Consider the following 20,425-nt stretch of genomic DNA (forward strand, 5'->3'; position numbering starts at 1 on the left):
AAGGTCAAAAATTTTGACCAAGCAAGGTAGAAATTTCGACCAACGAGGGTTAAAAATTTTCGTGGATTAAGGTAGAAATTTCGACCAATGAAGGTAAAAAATTTTGACCAATGAAGGTAGAAATTTTGACCAACGAAGGTCAAAAAATTTGACCAAATAAGGTAGAAATTTCGACCAATGAAGGTCAAAAATTTTGACCAATGAAGGTAGAAATTTCTACCAACAGATAGGTGTAAATTTTTTTTAGGCATTCTATAAAACAGTCACATGTCTTGCGTATGATATGACATTTTGCATGCATCCTGCACTCTCTCATCCGGCTGATGATGGATTATGGAGAGTGATCTGAAACCATGATGCTAAAAAACACACACAATCAAATCCAAAAAAAACTTGCATTACAAATGGATTGTGGAAATCTGATATTGTTAATTTTGCATGCATGTCTACCAGGACAAATATATGTTTAAGTTGTGATTGTCTTGGTAGACATGCATGCAATTTTACCAATATCATATTTCCACAATCTATTTGTAGTGCAAGTTCATTATGGATGTGATTGTGTGTTTTTTAGCATCATGGTTTCAGATCACTCTATGTAATCCATCATTAGCCGGATGAGAGAGAGTGTAGGATACATGCAAAATGTCATATCATACGCAAGGCATGTGAACTATTTTATAGAATGCCTAAAAAACACTGACAGTAATTAATATGAAAAATATATAATTAGTTATATGATTGAGACAAATCATGTACCAGTGAGTTGGTCAAAATTTTGACGAGATAAATTTTGACCAATGGGTTGGTCAAATTTGGTCGAAAATTGGGTCAAAAATTTGATCAATGAAGCTCGAAAAATGAACCCAAATGCACTAGTATGCTCGCCAAGTTGACTCTTTGAGTTCGGTCATCAAGTCACCCCACCAAAATGCCTCAAAAAGGTCAATCTTTAGGTCCGCTCATCGAGCTTGCTCACCAAGTCAGCTCACCATGTCACATCTCTAAGTGGCCTCGCTAAGTTGGCTCGCCAACTTGCCCCACCAAGTTGCCACTTTAAGCCCACTCACCATGTTAGATCGCTAGGCCGGCTCCCAATCAAGTCAGCTCACCAAGCTGACAATTGAAGTACGCTCACCAAGTCAACTCTCTAAGTTCGCTCACCAAGTCCGCCCCCTAGGCCAACTCTCCAGGTTAGCTCACCAAGTCACCCCCACCTAGTCACCTCAACAAGTTGACTCATTAAGTTAGCTCACGATGTAGTGCCTGCCCCTGGTTTGCATTTTGTTATCATTGCTGAACTCTTTTAGAGCTAGTTTCATGTTGATGATTAGTAACATTATTATGAGATTATCAGATATTGTGCTATGGATTCAGTTGATATGTGATGAGATTACTTAGACTCTACATTTCATGTATGTATGATGATTATTTTCAATGGTTGCAATTATTAATGATGATTAGTAAGATGATTTATTATCATATGTGTTTTCTTATGGATACTTACCCCATACTTGCATGTGTATGGTGTGCGTGTTTTCTTTTGTATGGTGTGTCTGATGTGGTTAAGGAAGGGAGTCGTAGTCACCTGCTAGTCGGGATCTACACGATGCACCACTTCCTGCCATTGCCTGTTTAGTTTAGTATATATTGTGCTTGTACATGTATAATTTTTATGCAGGTTGCAGGTACCGGGTATCGACTTCCCTGAATTGCCAGGATGAGCGTACCTTATCACATTATCTCAATGATAAGAGAGGAGAGATAAATTCTCAAGTCAAAATCCCAACCCTTTAAGAGATTTGTTCTAATTGAAAAATTAGCATAAGTATCTGAGTTGAGTACCCTCCAAATGCGTCAGATGATGTAATTCATGATATAAACCCCTTGGTTTGATTTGTATGTATATTGGCTATGATGGGTTTTTTGTATTTTTACCTTTGTGAGTCTTTGGAGTATTTTCTATTAATTAAGTCTAATTAAAAGATTTAGTTAATGGTTTAATTTAATAAAAAATTAATATGGTATTTTGATATTTATTTTATTTAATTAATTAAGAAATTAATTAAATAAAATAATTAAATTAGAAGATAAAAGTTATAATATTAAATTTAGAATGTGACAATATTTATTTTAATAATAATATATTTGGAGCTCATTTTTAAATAGACGACTAAATAATATTATTATTAAAGCTAATAAATATTTTAGCAATGAAATTTTGAAAAATAAAATTTAAAAGTGGAAAATATATTTTAAATTATTAAAAAATTTAAAATCTCATATGATTAAAATATAAATATATTAAGATTGAAAAGTGGAGATATTAAAATTAGTGCATGAGACTTAATAAATAAAATTGGAAAGAGTAAAGTAAATTGGAGTTATAAGCTTGCATGGAAATTAACATGTGTCAACAACAAGAGGGTTAGTGCATCAATTAAGCACAAGGTGTCTACAATTCTATGACTCATCAAAAAAAGAATTGGAAAAGACCCATGCTTAGTTAGTGACACCTTTCAGCGGTTTCAAGAAGCATTCCAAAAATTTCTTGAGAGCTCTTAATATTCAGGCATTCATAGAAGCTTAAAAGAAAAGTTTAATGGAAGCTACAAGTTTAATGGAAGTTACAAGCTTAATGAAAGGCACAAGTTACAAGCAAAAAAGAGAAGCTTCAAAGCTTACATGCATGGGAGAAGATTCATATGCTCATATATTTTCTACTTGCTTCTATGCTCCTTCTAGCACTTCTATTCACTTGGAGGATTCGATCGGCTTGGATTCTTGAAAGAATTGCGAATGATGGAGAAGGAAGGGATTTTTTATGGACTTCTGAAGCATGGCAAATTAGCATCAGTGTCCAGGTGCACTCGTGATATTCTCATATTTTCTTTGCACTCTTTATCTTCCTGTCTTCATCATATCTGTTTTATGTGTCTGAATACTCTCTATGATTGAATCTACTAATTGAAATTAGAATCAAGATATTTTATTTGGTTGAGAAGAAAACAATAGAAAAATCTTAGATCCAATTAAGGAGAAATAATTAGATCTTAATCGAGTTTGGGTTCGAATTTATATTGTGAAATTAGATACACAAGATTTGGAATTAAAATAAAAATTTTATGGTGAAAATTTGAATGATTAGATATAATTTTTCTATCAATTATATTTTTAGATGCATATGAACAAACTCTTTTATAGTTAAATTTAAAGAACAATTATTTTAAGAGGAAATTCTTAATTCATCACAAATTGTTCTATCGCTGCTTCTTGGATAGACCCGAATTTAGTCATTCATAACTTTTTATTGGGATCAAATTTATTCGATCGCTCCAGTCAGAATCGGCGCAACTTGGCCCTCTTCAACATATTTAAATTTCAGCCCGATCCAACGGTTTATTAGGGAGATATGGCTGTCGTACTGGGACTGTTTTATTCAAGAACGAATGCCTCTTCATTTTTCATAACCAAGAGTTCTTTATGCTTAAACTTCACAAAAATAATATATCAAAGTAATATAATTAGAATTTAATAATTATTTAATTAGTCTAAAGACTAATAAGAATGTTTTAAATGAATTAATGAAAAATTTTAATAGAAAGTTTGTGGATGGAGCTAATGGATAGAGATATTGTTCAATAGAGAATGTATGACTTTTAATATTAATTATTTAATGTATATTAAATACTATTTAATATATAGTTAAGGGGCGGTAAAGAGACTCAAATTTTAATGATATTGAATTTAGATTTAAATAAGAATTATTATATTGACAATGAGTCATAGTTATATTATAACATTGTTATAACATAACTACGATTTGAATTATTGATATGTCTTAAAGGTTAGTTAAATAATAACTAATGGGGCTTATAAAAATATAGTGTGATAAGTTTATTATTTATTAATGTTTGTTAGGTCTAACAAACTAACAATAAATAATAGTTTAAATAGTTATCAACAAATTTGATTAGAGATTATTTAATGAATTAAAGATATTATTGCAATCTTCTCTTATTAGAATCTTATTAATATGTATTAGTTTTATATGCTCTATTATCTAATCTAATTAAATCAAATTTAATTAAGATTAGTTAATAGTAGAAGAAGAGAAGTTAATTATTAGTCAATCTAAGTAAATGAATTAAAAGAAAAGAGATTTTTAATATAGTTTATATAGTGAACTTTTTATAATGTATATTGAATACTATTAAACAATTTTAGAGTTGTTTAATGAATATCATAATGCTAAGAATTTGAAAATTATTCATGTTAAAATCTACAATGAGTCTTATTGGTTTGTGATAGAGATATTTTTCAAACAACTTTTGTATAGACAAAATATTATTAGAACAATTAGAAAATGGAGTCTAATGGTTGATTTCAATATTGATTAAATAATTGTAAGATGATCAGTTATATTATGTTGATGATATTGGATTAAGATTGAATTATTATGTTATTAGTCAATACATTTGAATACCTTAATGGTTTTAAAAGTTAGCTAATGAAGTTCTATGTAAAAGTTTTCTAAATTGATTATTTATAGTTGTGATAAGTTTATTATTTATTAATGTTTGTTGGGTCTAACAAACTATTAATAAATAATAGTATAAATAGTTTAAATAGTTATCAACTAATACGAACAGAGTTACTCTAAAGGAGATTAGTTAATAATTGAAGTACTATAAAAGATATTAATAAAATTGAATTGGTTAATAATTTGGAGGATTATCAGTTAACTGAATCAACGTATACAGGAAAAGCTTATTTGAGATAATAATACCTGGTATTGAAGATTTATTATAACTTGTTATTATTAAAATATAAATGAGAACATTTTTGCAAAGTGATGTATGTGATCATTAAAGATTTAATAATAAGATTCTCAATATAGCTTGTCATTAAATATTAACAAGTTATTATTATTGAATTATTAATATGATCATTTGAGTATTGAATTATAGTTGACTTTTAACTTACAAAATTCTAGCTAGTTATTAGTCAACTAATGTTAATTAGAACGTTCATATGATTATACAATTATTAATTAAATCAATTAATGAGAGTTAATTAGATTTAATTAATAATTAAGTTATGTAATAGAGATTTATTAGATATAATTCTTTTAACGAGATTGTAGATTATCTATATTGAAGTTGATAGGTCTTATTCTTATGACTTGAATTATGACTTTAGATATTGTATGGATGTCAACGATGGTGTCGATTAAATTCAAAGACTCAAACTTTAGTAATACTTAATTAAGTTTCTAATTGAAAACTAAAAAGATGTTAATAGGTCATAGATGGTGTACCTATGTTAATGGATTGAGATAAATAAAGTTATAATCTCTTATTTGAAGAATGATAATTGGTCCTCTTATAATATAACGAATAATGATCTTAGAAAAGTTGAAAGGTTAATCAATTAGAATATGGATCATGGTTAAATAAGAGAACAATTTAATTAAAGGTCAATGATGATCAGTTTAGTGAATATGTATCTTTAAGTTATTCTTTAAATGTAATTCTTATTAATGGAAGGATAATGTTATCGGGGAACAAACGGGTTGACTTGTAGGTCAAATGATGAAACTTGAGACACTTGAAAATATACTTGCAAACAGAAAACTGAAAACCTCTACGCTTGATTCAACTATGTAAGATAGCAAAACCAAAACATGTGTTTGCATCGTGTATTATTTATGATTTTTGGTTTGGGTTTTTGGGTTGACTAGTGTTGACCAATCTTAGGTTGTTACCAGAGGCTCGGGGGTTATGAGATGTGTTGGCATGTTGATTTTATTTGGTCTCGATCTTTATAAGCCCAACCATGATAATGTGATCGTATGCTCTATGAAATGTTTGTATTTACTGATTGTTATTGTTCATCAGTCTTCATGTGTGAAGCTGAGATGTATGCGTATGAGACACTTGAGCTAATTATTTTTGAGTCATCGATCAGTTATCCTTGGATTACTTTCTAGTCACCATGATGGGATTAAAATGTGGATTTATTCTTGATGATGTCATGTTGTGACATGTTTGACTCAACCATTTTGGAGTCTTCGATCAGTATGATTTTGAGATATTCTTGGTTGCTTGTTGAGAACCAATGATTATGGTGATTTATTTTGAGATATATTTTGGTTATTGAGAACCAATGGATACTTATGATTATCAGTGATGCCTTCAATTGCCAATAGAGAACTGTTGTGGTCATGATTTTCTATGGATGCTTTTTGGATGCTCATGGAGATTTGATGATTCTTATCTTGGAGATTTGATGATTCTTATTATGGATATTTGACGCTTATTTGATGATTCTTTTTATGGATTATCTTTTGGATTTTCTTTACAGTCGCTTGTATAGGACTGTGGTGATTTATGATTCCATGAGGCAAGGATAGGTAATCTACTTGTAATGTCGGGAAGTAGCTTGCAATGAGGGCTGGGGCCCTAAGAGGCTGCCAGGGTAACTTATTGTAAGTTGGATTAATAAGTGATAACATTCACACCTAATACTAACTGAATGAACCTAAAAAGATAAGAGTTTTGGTTCTTGCCCATGCCTTGAGTGCTTGTATAGGCTAGGATGGGAGTAGTGAGAACGCATGGTTATGACCTTGCATTTCATAGTATGTTTTGTCAATATAAGAGGATACTAGTGGCCGCATGAGATTTGTATGGACTCGTGAAGTTTAGCTAACTGCCAAGGTAACTTGTACGAGATAAATGCGATGACACTTTTCCGCTTGCAGAGTAGGTTTCTTACATGTCATTGTGTGCCTCTGAGAATTAGATGTCGATTTTGTGTGTGTTGGAACTTTTGAGTTAGTATACTTATAGGATTCTTAGACTATAGAGATTTGTACTATGTGTTATGGATAGCCTGTTTGGGACATGAGATTATCTCCTCAGCACGGTGGGAGTGGACCACTTAGGTACCACGTGATCGAGTGGTAGTGTATTTTTCACTATTATCATTTGAGATTCATTGAGGCATCGTGGCTGATGCGTCCTTCGTGATGGTGGATATGTATCCTTTCATTAATGATTAGCATATGTTAGATGATGTTATCTTATGCTTATATTTTCATGTTAAATTACTTTCTACATATGATGTTATATATGTTAGGAGTGACATTCTTATTATGTTAATACTGATGATCTCTTCGGTGTTTTGAGATGTTATGCACAGAGGGATGGCTAGGGCCCACAATGGTCTAATGACACTATTAATTGTTGGGAGGAACCGTGCACTTAGTTTATTTTGTTTGATCTTTAGGATGGATGTATATGTCTTCTACTATGATGTATCATGTGATTATCTTTACTTTGATGTATCATGGATTAGAATAGGATGATGTACCTTATTCTACATATGTATATTCTTTGAGCTTGTCATACCCTGTGACATGTACAAAGGATGAATGAGCATTTGAAATGTAATATTTAAACATTGAACTTATCATTATTATTTCATATGGATGTTGTACTAAATGGATTCATGTATGTAATTCAACATTAAGAGATCTTTAAAGAATGTAATTGGTTATGTATGTTATATTTACTTTCAGATGAACATTGCTATTGCTTCCATTATTAAGTACAAGTTATATGTGGTATTTACTTTCATGTTTTTTTTTTTTTTTAAATGTTACCATATTTAGTGAAATTCTAAGTTAATTTTTTGGATCCCTTGGCGGGGCATTACATTTGGTATCAGAGCCCGAGTTTCAACATTGGGAGCTCTGGGTATATTGGAATGTCACTAGTTATTAACTAGTTAAACAAAATGGAAACTTTGAACTATCATGTGTATCTCTTTCAAACTGAAAACTTGAAAACTAGGTGAACTGAAAACAAAATTTAAAACTGTTACTTGCATATTTTTTATACTTCAACACTTAGCTTTCAAAATTGAAAATTCTACTGAAAACTTAAATGAGGGCAAAACTGAAAATTGAAACTTATTTTAGTTGCAAAACATGTATCTGTTATCTAAGTTTCAAGGTAGTATACATTTGTTTATCTTTGCAAGCATTAAGTTGCTCTTGTTTAGAATGTATTAAGAGATATATTTCAGTAGTTGTTAAAAGAATGATGTTGGATCGATATGATTTTCAGTTTACTATTAAACTAGAATCATATTGCTCTAAGTGTGTTGTAAAATTTTCAGTGGAATCATATTCCCTTGTAAGGAGGAAAAGGGTTCAATGAGACCCGCATAGTGAGTATCTTAGCTTTTCATTCTTGTAGGCTTCCAGGAGTAAGCCTAATCCCAGGGAGGGTGGATGTAGTGCATGTCCCTAATTTTCATTTTGTTATCATTGTTGAACTCTTTTAGAGCTAGTTTCATGTTGATGATTAGTAACATTATTATGAGATTATCAAATATTGTTCTATAGATTCAGTTGATATGTGATGAGATTATTTAGACTCTACATTTCATGTATGTATGATGATTATTTTCAGTAGTTGCAGTTATTAATGATGATTAGTAAGATGATTTATTATCATATGTGTTTTCTTATGGATACTTACCCCATACTTGCATGTGTATGGTGTGTGTGTTTGCTTTGTGTGTTTGCTTTTGTATGGTGTGTCTGATGTGGTTAAGGAAGGGAGTCGTAGTCACCTGCTAGTCGAGATTTATACGATGCACCACTTCTTGTCATTGCATGTTTAGTTTAGTATATATTGTGCTTGTATATGCATGATTTTTATGCAGGTTGCAGGTACCGGGTATCGACTTTCTTGAATTGTCAAGATGAGCGTACCCTATCACATTATCTCAATGATAAGAGAGGGGAGATAAATTCTTAAGTCCAAATCCCAACCCTTTGAGCCATTTGTTCTAATTGAAAAATTAGGATAAGTATCTGAGTTGAGTACCCTTCGAATGCGTCAGATGATGTAATTCGTGATATAAACCCCTTGGTTTGATTTATATGTATATTGGCTATGATGGGTTTTTCGTATTTTTACCTTTATGAGTCTTTGGAGTATTTTCTATTAATTAAGCCTAATTAAAAGATTTAGTTAATGGTTTAATTTAATAGAAAATTAATATGATATTTTGATATTTATTTTATTTAATTACTTAAAAAAATAATAAAATAAAATAATTAAATTGGAAGATAAAAGTTATAATATTAAATTTAGAATGTGACAATATTTATTTTAATAATAATATATTTGGAGCTCATTTTTAAATAGATGACTAAATAATATTATTATTAAAGCTAATCAATATTTTAGCAATAAAGTTTTGGAAAATAAAATTTCAAAGTGAAAAATATATTTTAAATTATTAAAAGATTCTAAATCTCATATGATTAAAATATAAATATATTAAGATTGAAAAGTGGAGATATTAATGTTAATGCATGAGATTTAATAAATAAAATTGGAAAGAGTAAAGTAAATTGGAGTTATAAGCTTGCATGAAAATTAACATGTGTCAACAACACGGGGGTCAGTGCATCAATTAAGCACAAAGTGTTTACAATTCTATGACTCATCAAAAAAAAATTGGAAAAGACCCATGCTTAGTTGGTGACACCTTTCAACGGTTTCAAGAAGCATTCCAAAAGTTTCTTGAGAGCTCTTAATATTCAGGCATTCATAGAAGCTTAAAAAAAGCGCTTAATGGAAGCTACAAGTTTAATGAAAGTTACAAGCTTAATGGAAGCCACGAGTTACAAGCAAAAAAGAGAAGCTTTAAAGCTTACATGCATAGGAGAAGATTCATATGCTCATATATTTTCTACTTGCTTCTATGCTCCTTCTAGCACTTCTATTCACTTGGAGGATTCGATCGGCTTGGATTTTTGGAAGAATTGTGAATGATGGAGAAGGAAAGAATTTTTTATGGACTTCTGAGGCATAGAAAATTAGCATCAGTGTCCAAGTGCACTCGTGATACTCTCATATTTTCTTTGTACTCTTTATCTTCCTGTCTTCATCATATCTGTTTTATGTGTCTGAATACTCTCTATGATTGAATCTACTATTTAAAATTGGAATCAAGATATTTTATTTGGTTGAGAAGAAAACAATAGAAAAATCTTAGATCTAATTAAGGAGAAATAATTAAATCTTAATCGGGTTTGGGTTCAAATTTATATTGTGAAATTAGATAGACAAAATTTGGAATAAAATAAAAATTTTATGGTGAAAATTTGAATGATTAGATATAATCTTTCTATCAATTATATTTTTAGATGCATATGAACAAACTCTTTTATGGTTAAATTTATAGAACAATTATTTTAAGAGGAAATTCTTAATTCATCACAAATTGTCCTATCGTCGCCTCTTGGATAGACCCAAATTTAGTCATTCATAACTTTTTATCGAGATCGAATTTATTCGATCGCTCCGGTCAGAATAGGCACAACTTGGCCCTCTCCAACATATTTAAATTTCAGCCCAATCCAACGGTTCATTAGGGAGATATGACTGTCGTACTAAGACTTTTATTCAAGAACGGATGCCTCTTCATTTTCCATAACCAAGAGTTCTTTATGCTTAAACTTCACAAAAATAATATATCAAAGTAATATAATTAGAATTTAATAATTATTTAATTAGTCTAAAGACTAATAAGAATGTTCTAAATAAATTAATGGAAATTTTTAATGGAAAGTTTGTGGATGGAGCTAATGGATAGAGATATTGAATTCAATAGAGAATGAATGACTTTTAATATTAATTATTCAATGTTTATTAAATACTATTTAATATATAGTTAAGGGGTGGTAAAAGTGTTTAATGATGATTATTAAGAGACTCAAATTTTAATGATATTGGATTTAGATTTAAATAAGAATTATTATATTGACAAGGAGTCATAGTTATATTATAACATTGTTATAACATAGGTACGCTTTGAATTATTGATATGCCTTAAAAGTTAGTTAAATAATAACTAATGGAGCTTATGAAAATATAGTTTGATGAGTTTATTATTTATTAATGTTTGTTAGGTCTAACAAACTATTAATAAATAATGATTTAAATAGTTATCAAGAAATTTGATTAAAGATAATCTATTAAAAATTATTTAATGAATTAAAAATATTATTGCAATCTTCCCTTATTAAAATCTTATTAATATGCATTAGTTTTATATGGTCTATTATCTAATCCAATTAAATCAAATTTAATTAAGATTAGTTAATAGTAGAAGAAGTGTAGTTAATTATTAGTCAATTTAAGTAAATGGATTAAAAGAAAAGAGATTTTTAATATAGTTTATATAGTGGACTTTTTATAATGTATATTGAATACTATTAAACAATTTTAGAGTTGTTTAATGAAGATGATAATGCTAAGAATTTAAAAATTATTCATGTTAAAATCTACAATGAGTCTTATTTGGCATCCTAGTCAAATCTCACACCTTCATAGATCATCTTGCTAACCTGGAGAAAGTCTTTGATAGGTTGGCCCAATATCATCTCATGCTAAATCCCAAGAAGTGTGTCTTCGGGGTCACATCTGGCAAGCTTCTAGGCTTCATAGTTTCTAAACGAGGTATAGAGATCGACCCCAAAAAGGTCAAGGCTATCTTAGACATGCTTCCTCCCCAGACACTGCGACAGCTTCGCTCTCTTCAGGGAAAACTTCAATCTGTCCGACGCTTCATCTCCCAACTTGCTGATAAGTGTACACCATTTTCACACTTGCTAAAGAAGAATGAGAACTTCAAGTGGGATCTTTTATGTCAACGCAACTTCGATCAGCTCAAGCAGTATCTCACCAATCCCCCTATCTTGGTTCCACCAGTTCCTAGTCGTCCCTTGATCTTGTATATATCAACAACACCTACTGCTCTAGGGGCACTTCTAGCACAACATGATGATTATAGCAGAGAGAGATCCATCTACTATATCAGTAGAACACTAGTTGGTTATGAACTCAATTACACTCCTATGAAAAAAGCTTGTTTGGCAGTTGTTTTCTCAACTCAAAAGCTTCGCCACTACATGCTAAGTCATACCATCCAACTAGTCTCCAAGATTGACCCTCTCAAGTATATGCTCTCCAGAACAGCACTTACAGGCCGTTTGGCCAAATGGGTTCTGCTCCTTAGCGAATTTGACATCCAGTATGTGGATAGAAAGGTAATCAAAGGGAAAGCTATAGCAAATCACCTAGTTGATGCACCTCTAGTAGATGCATATCCTTTGCTGACAGAATTCCCAAACGAGCATATCTACTTAATTGAAGAATAGCCCCCATGAAAGCTTTATTTTGATGGCTCATACACATCTCATGGATCAGGAGCAGGAATATTATTAGTTACACCTTAGGGAGATTATATTCCAAAAGCCCTCAAGCTACAATTCCCTAGCACCAACAATATTGCAGAATATGAAGCTCTTGTAGCAGGATTAAAGATCGCTGCAGAATGGAATATCACAAAGTTAGAAATCTTTGGCAATTCCCAGCTCATCATCAAACAAGTCTTAAATGAATATCAAACCAAAGATGAAAAGCTATTACCTTACAAAGAGCTAGTTGATCAGATGAGCCAACATTTTACAAAGCTTCAGTTTACACAAGTGCCACGAATGCAAAATAAAGCAGCAGATGCCATGGCCACTATCGGCTCGCTCTTGGAAATTCCTCAAGAAGCTACGTAGTATGAGTTTTTAGTTGAGCAGCTTCTCACACCTGCCTATGCGAATGAGGATTCAAACTGTGTTTGTATCTTGGTTGGTCCCCAATCCCCTTGGTACCATGAAATTCACGCTTACCTTAACGATGGTATCATATCCCCTCACCTCACACATACCCAACGCCAGAACCTCATCCGAAAATCATTCCGCTATTTTATCATAGCCAATACCCATCGTCGGGGTTATCACGATACTCTCTCTCGATGTTTAGATGAAAATGAGGCTGCGATGGCATTAAAAGAAGTACATTCCAGACTTTATGGTGCCCACACGAGTGGTATTGTCCTAGCACGACAAATCCGTAGAGAAGGCTACTATTGGCCTACCATTGAAGAAGACTCTTGTGACATTGTCAGAAAGTGTCTCGCATGTTAGCAGCATGCAAATCTTGTGCACACTCCAGCACAAGATCTATAGCCTATTGCACCACCTTGGCCTTTCGCTTGTTGGGGCCTTGATCTAGTTGGAACTATCACACCTCTCTCATCTGATGGACATAAATGGATAATAACAGCTACAGACTATTTCACTAAGTGGGTGGAAGCAGTCCCCCTAGTCTCAGCTACAGGAGTTCAAGTCTCCAAGTTCATCTTGTACCACATTGTTTGCCGCTTCGACATCCCATCCACCATCTTCACTGACCACGGAGGTAACTTTGAAAATCTCAACATGGAAGAATTATGCACTTCTCTCTGCATCCATCACTGCTTTTCTAGCCCATATTTCCCACAAGGTAACGACTAGGCAGAGGCAACTAACAAAACCCTTCTCAAAATCCTAAAGAAAGTTGTCAATGATTCCGGCCGCGATTGGCACCTACAAATAAATCCAGCCCTATGGACCTATCAAACTTCCTTCCGTACATCCACAGGAAGAACTCCATACTCCCTAGTCTTTGGTGCCGAAGCAGTATTACCTATAGAAGTTTAACTTCCCTCACTACGCATATCTTTGCGAGGGCAAATATCAGATGAAGAATACAGAGTAGCTCGACTCACCCAGCTAGATCTCTTAGACGAGAAGCGACAACAAGCCTATGATCATCTCACAGTATATCAAACTCGTCTCAAAAGAAATTTCAACAAGAAGGTGCTTCCACGACACTTTCAGCCAGGTGACATGATCCTCAAAGAAAACATGAAAGTCCAAGAAGAGCGAGAAAAGAAAGGCAAGTTTGAACCTACATGGCTTTGTCCTTATGTTGTCATTGCTTCCTTTGGCTTGGGAGCCTATCAACTATCTACACCAGAAGGAGAACTCTTGAATGATCCTACTAACATCATTCATCTCAAGAACTTCTATGCTTGAAGATCCTTGGTAAATCCAGCTTTTGAAAAATACAAAAAAATAGTAAAGAGAAATAAGCATCCAATGGTGAAAACTTGGCAATTCAAGCGCCTTGGATAGGTACCTTGGTGAAAACCTGGTAATTCAGGCGCCTTGTGTACTAAAGACTAATCCATTATCTATCACTATCCTATCCCTCATCCATTCACCCACCATCTCATAAAACACCTGCTTGTTCCCTTGGTGTTCCAACCAAATATCCAAAATCTGATGGAGCTTGTAAATACCTCCTGTACAGCTTGTAAATCTTGTACCAAAGCTTGTATTATACCTTGTAAATCTTGTACCATACCTTGTATATATCTAAATCTTGTCCAAAGCTTGTACCATATTCCAACTTGTAAATAATCTTGTATCCTAGCTTGTATCTTATCACATGCACACACAGAATCCCATTTTCTTTAAGCTTTTCGCAAACCATCTACCTATCCACCTATCAACTATTATAGACATCCCATCCTTCAGAAACATTTCCATCTCACAAAAAACAAAACATGAACAAAATTGTACATTTGTAACATATCTTGGTCCATCAGCTTGTACATCCTCTTTAGCTTAGTATCATTGTATCTATCCGGCTTTCGTGTTAGTTCATCCTTGGTCAACATCTTGCACACATCGCACACCTCGGTTAGCTATTCCAATGCATCCTTTAGCTAGATCTCATGTCACCAAAGTGTTATCCTTCTTAGTTCAGCTTGCCAGATGCACCACTCATCCCGATCCACCAATTTAGGTGCTCTCCAATAGGTCCTTGTAGGATATAGCTTTCCTCATGTCTGATCTTGGTTCGTTAGTACCTTTTCCTACCCATCTTGTTGGCAAATGGTTCTCTTTTGGATTTTCACTTTCTTTTGATTTGAAATCTTCCCTTTTGGGTCTTAAAGTATCTTTTCCAAGAAATCTCCTTGTTCCCTCCTCAAGGTTGCCAAGATCTTCCATATCATGGTATGCTGCGAATGGGGCAATCAGAGCGTAAGGTCTTGATCAGGTCTTTTGCTTGTTTTCTTTTTCTACTTGTGGGTTACCTAGTGTCATTTCCACGCTGCTTCCTCTAAGATTCATGTGTGATAATGGGGCAATTCTTGTGTATTTTTTTCGAGTCAGTTCGTCAGTCCTCTGGACGGTTGGTAAAAGGCCTTGATGTTCTTGGTAACCTTGGCAATTAACCAACAGTCCTATAGCAAATCTAGTGCTCAACTACATGGTGGTACTTCTCTTTGAAGTATCCCCCTGCTCAAAAAGCTTCAATAGATTCCCTTCATCTCCATTATTCCCCATCCATATCCAGCACCTATCCCAGCTTATGCATCAGTATCTCTTTGGATCACTCCTCACACTTAGCTTTAGGGATCCACAATCCTAGTCTTAGGGATCTTCGAAACCCATCTTCCACCAATCTGACTCTTTGAAATCCTATTGCATCAGCTTTATCATCCCATCATCCCTCCCCTCCTCCATGGATTCCTTTTATAGTGCTCCGCTCCTCCATCCTCCTCCCCCAATCCTGGAAAGTCTTAAGCTTGCTTTACTATTGTTCCTTTGATCATTCTCCCGTAGTGAGAGTTTGAGCTAATTCAACCCCTCATCTTTGCCAATCTGTGTCTTTGCTCATCTCAATTTTTTGTACTTTTCAAGAAGTCGTCGAGCCTCATTTCTCTCCCTGCCGCCTTCTTGAGGGGGCATCATCTAAGTCTAGTCCCTCCTCTTCTTATCCGAGACTGGGGCAACCTTGTTGCTAAAACATCTTCCTCGTGTCATCTTTATTCGAACTTTTTTGAAATAGTGTTGTCTCAACACTATGTCAAAGAGGGACAAAATGTAGACACCTAAATTTGATTACACCGCTTTGGTAATCTAATTTAGCTATCTCTAAAGGCATCATTAATTAAATTTCTATTTAATTAATCCTTTGCCATCTCCTAGCTGATTAATTTAATTAATCATCTATAGTCCTAATTGATAAATCAAATAACCTATTATTTATCAATTAAATCCTATTCTTCTATCTAATTCCAAAAATACCCATTTATTAAATAAATCTATTTGATAAATAAAATCTTCAAATTCAAAAACCCCTAACCTATTTCTAATCCTCCATTTAGCCTAATCCACCCCATCCACCCATACTAACCAAGCTTAGCCACTAACTCACCCACCCTCATTAATGCCATCCACTTGCACATCTCTAACATCTCTAATCTAATCCTAAACCTAAGCCTAATCCACCCCCTAATGTTGTCACATTCTTTAAACAAGTTTAAGACTTTTCTAATCCAAACCAAAGTCTCCCCTCAAAAATCCCAACCACCAAGTCATGAGTGCTCTTACAAACCATAAAAGACTCTTACAAACCTAGTCATGACTCTTACATCCATCTTCTACACTCATTCCTCTTACATCTCTCTTACATACTCAACCCCACTCATCATGCCTTTAACCAACCCTTTACCCTACCCTCTCACACTCACCCTCATTGTGACAAGTGTCACCTTCCCATTGGTGCTAAACAAGCACAATCCATGTGCTCCCCTTTGAGTGCATCTTAGCCCTCCTTAACCATCTCCCCATCCTTGCATCTAAGCCCTCCATCCCTCTACCCCTTGGCCTATAAATTGAATCCCATCCCAAGCCATTTCATCAATAATCTTTGAGCTAAAGTTACCATGCCCTTTTGAGAGCCAAAAGCCATACCCATACCCTTATAATGCCAAATTGAGAGCTCACAAAGCTACCAACTTGCTATTATCCATCTCCACCATTGAAGCAACTTTGAGCATTTGAGCATGCATCCCCAATCTACACATAGACACATCTCAAAAACAAGAGAACAAATCTCATTGAGAGAGCCCATCCATGGCTCACATTCTCATTTGAGTTTGTCTTCTCTTTGTCTCTCTTATATGTTATGTTAGTTTAATGTGTAAATGCTTTCATTAGATTAGTGTATACATTTTGGCACGCCCGGTGGGACCCCACTATAGGTCATTTAATCATCCATTTTTATCTATATGTTGTTCTTTCTAACCATCTAATATTTGTTGTTGTTTGAGTATGTTGTAGGGGGTTTTGCTTGTTTTTGCAGGTTAAAAAATGCATTTAGGAAGAAGAAATACAATCTAAAAATTCGAAAATAGCAAAAAATTAAAAAAAAATCGCGTTTTTCAACTTTTTTCGCTCAGTTTCGTCTCCGCAGTTTGGCATCTGCTCCTGCAAACTGTCATTTTTGCCGGCTACTTTGTCGTCTGCGCAACCAAATCGACGTCTCCGCATTTTGGCGTCTTCGCCTAGTTTTCTGTTGTCGGCACCGCCACTAGACTATCGTCTGCGCATCGTCATCTGTCGTCTCTACAGATCTGCATCTCCGCCAGCTACTCTATCGTCTCCGCAACCTGTTCTGTTGTCTCTGCCACCACCAACCCAAATCGTCGTCTGCAAAAATCTGCGTCTGCGCAAATCGACGTCTCTGCTTGTCACATATTTTCTGCGCCACAAAATCTGACTTGTCGTCTCCGCTCTGTCATCTCCGAATACTAGCATCTCCGCATTTTAGCGTCTCCATAGTTTGGCATCTCTGCTTGATAGACTGTCGTCTCTGCCTGCTTATGTTGCATTTCTATTTTAAAATCTTTATTTTAAGCATTTTTATGCATAGGAAAAAGAAAAAAAAAAGTTAAAATTTTTTTTCCCATAGTTAAGCTTTCATTTTGGAAGATTTTGGGTAACTAACTAAATTGCTTTTTTTTGTCTCATTGCAGGTTGGAGCACATATGGAACCACTAACCATGTTTTTTTTTTGCAGGTTTTCATGTTGCTAAAAAAAATGAACTTGAATGTTTAACCATTTGTCTTTGAATGCATGTTGCGAAAAAATAAACTTGAATGGTTAAACACATTTTCCATTGAATGAATGTTGCTCAAAACACACTCTTGAATGCCATGGATTAAAATCAACTTTCCTTGGAATGCATGCTTAAAACAACAAATCCAATCTTGAATGCCAAGGATCAATTAACCATTGCAATATCAAACACTTCATTTGGAGCTTCTAAAATTGAACAAAACAAATCTCTTTTTCACATGCAATCTAGGTAAAGTTTGATTTTTGGGCATTTAAGAAACTTTTTGAAGTTAAAATACAAATTTGCAAAAATCAATTTGAATAGTTCCTTGAACTCACCTCTTTTCTAATCACCCATCAAATATTAACCATTGGTTGCAATCTCAACGCCATTTATGGGAATGGGTCTACTTGAAAAAGGTGTTAAATGTTCCACAATCTAACTAACTCACTTAGTCTTTGAACGTTTGCTTTAACTTTATCAAAATTCTTAAATGGCCAAAACTCTAGATTAAATCGATCACACTTCAAGTTTGGGCACTAAAATTGAACAACACCTAACATGGAGAGCCTTCGGGCGCGCGCTTGAAATCGAATCTCACACACTTTTGTTTTGGGCTTAAAACAAACTCACACTCAATCTTGAATGCCTTAAAGAAAAATAATCGATACTTGACGTGGAGGGCCTCTGAGCGCGCAAGTTTTCTTTTGTTGACCCTAACTCTTCTTATTGTTTGCATTCTTCGATCGATTTACTTTTGTTGGCGCTTCAAGTTGGAATTGAACATTGTCTCTTAAACATGAGTGCTTGCAAAGTCTAGATTAGCACACATAAGAGTCAGTTGGTAAAAGAAAAAGCATGTTTTTTAGCCCAAGGTCATCCAAGTCTTCTCTCCCTTTGTCGTCTTTTGAGGCCATCTTGGGTGCATAAGATTAGGATCCAAAACCTTGTTTCTTTTTAGGAGGCCTGCTTGGGGATTTCATCACCCCTTGGACGACCTCAACTCCAGCGTTCCGGTGGAGTATAATGTTAGATTGTGGTGACTGATCAGGAAAGTACTATACCTACTTCATAAATAGTGGGGTTCAGGGCATCGCCCCGAAATTTTTTTTTTTTGGAAGTAGCCGACATGGTAGCCGACATATTATGACCGACATATGGCCGACATGTTATAACCCTAAAGCGGTTTAATACTTGTATAAAAAGGGCTTAGGGTTGGGTATTTTTCATATGTGGTGATACGAAATTGGTTCTTGCAGCGATATTGAGCTGTAAGGGATTACGGATTGTAATCAGGTTGTAATCACTGGATTGTAATAAGATCGGACTTGCTGTTTGGTGGACATAGCCCAGGGATTGGGTGAACCACATTAAATCTTGGTGCCTTGTGTTCATTTCTGTGTGTTCTATTATTTTCTGTTATTGCTTATATTTGCATGTAGTTTTTTATTTCTGTCCGTGGTTTATCCTAACAAGTGGTATCAGAGCCTAGTTGTTTCTCAGTTATCCTCTGCAGGAAAGTCTCACGGTTAAGTGGGAGTCTCACGGTTGAGTGGGAGCAATGGAAGATGATGGTAAGTTGAGGGTTGATAGGTTTAATGGGAAAAACTTCCAGTTATGGAAGATGCAAATGGAAGACTATTTATATCAGAAGGATTTATGGAAGCCGTTGGAAGGAAAAGCCAAGAATCAGGGAACTATGTCAGAGGCTGAATGGGATCTTTTGGACAGAAAGGCACTCGAAAGAATTCGGTTATGCTTGGCACCATCGGTGGCATTTAATATTACAAAAGCAAAGACGACAGAAGATTTGATGAAAACCCTAGCAACACTGTATGAAAAGCCCTCCGCTTCAAATAAGGTATTTCTCATGAAGCGTTTATTTAATATGAAAATGGCAGAAGGTGGATCTGTTGCAGATCATTTAAATGAGTTTAATACTATTACTAGTCAATTATCTTCTGTGGGTATCAATTTTGATGAAGAAATTAGGGCTCTCTTGATTTTGTGTTCTTTGCCTGAAAGCTGGAATGGCTTGGTAATGGCGGTGAGTAATTTTGTTCCTAGATCTAGTACCCTAAAATATGATGATGTGATCGGTGTTATTTTAAGTGAGGAAACTCGTAGAAAATCCTCAGGTGGATCTACATCAGGAAGTGCTTTAAATGCACAAAGCAGGGGCAGAACGACTGAAAGAGGAAGTAACTCTGGAAATCGTGGGAAATCAAGAGGAAAGTCAAAGGGGAGGAGGTCTCAATCGAGAGGACCAAATGATTGCTGGTACTGTAGGAAACCAGGGCACAAAAAGAAAGATTGCTGGACTCGAAAGAAAAATGAAGGAGATAAATCAGATGGAGACAAAGAGGCAAATGTGGTAAGTAACAAATCTGAAGAGGATGCTTTGCTTCTGTCTTTAGAGAGTGTTGATGATTCATGGGTTTTAGATTCTGGTGCCTCTTTTCATGCTACACCTCATAGAGGTTATTTCGTTGATTATGTCCACGGGGATTTTGGGCTTGTTTATTTGGGGGATAATGAA

This window comes from Cupressus sempervirens, chromosome 11, assembly GCF_028749045.1.
Source record: "Cupressus sempervirens isolate cs-2001-9-10 chromosome 11, ASM2874904v1, whole genome shotgun sequence".
Lineage (NCBI taxonomy): Eukaryota > Viridiplantae > Streptophyta > Pinopsida > Cupressales > Cupressaceae > Cupressus > Cupressus sempervirens.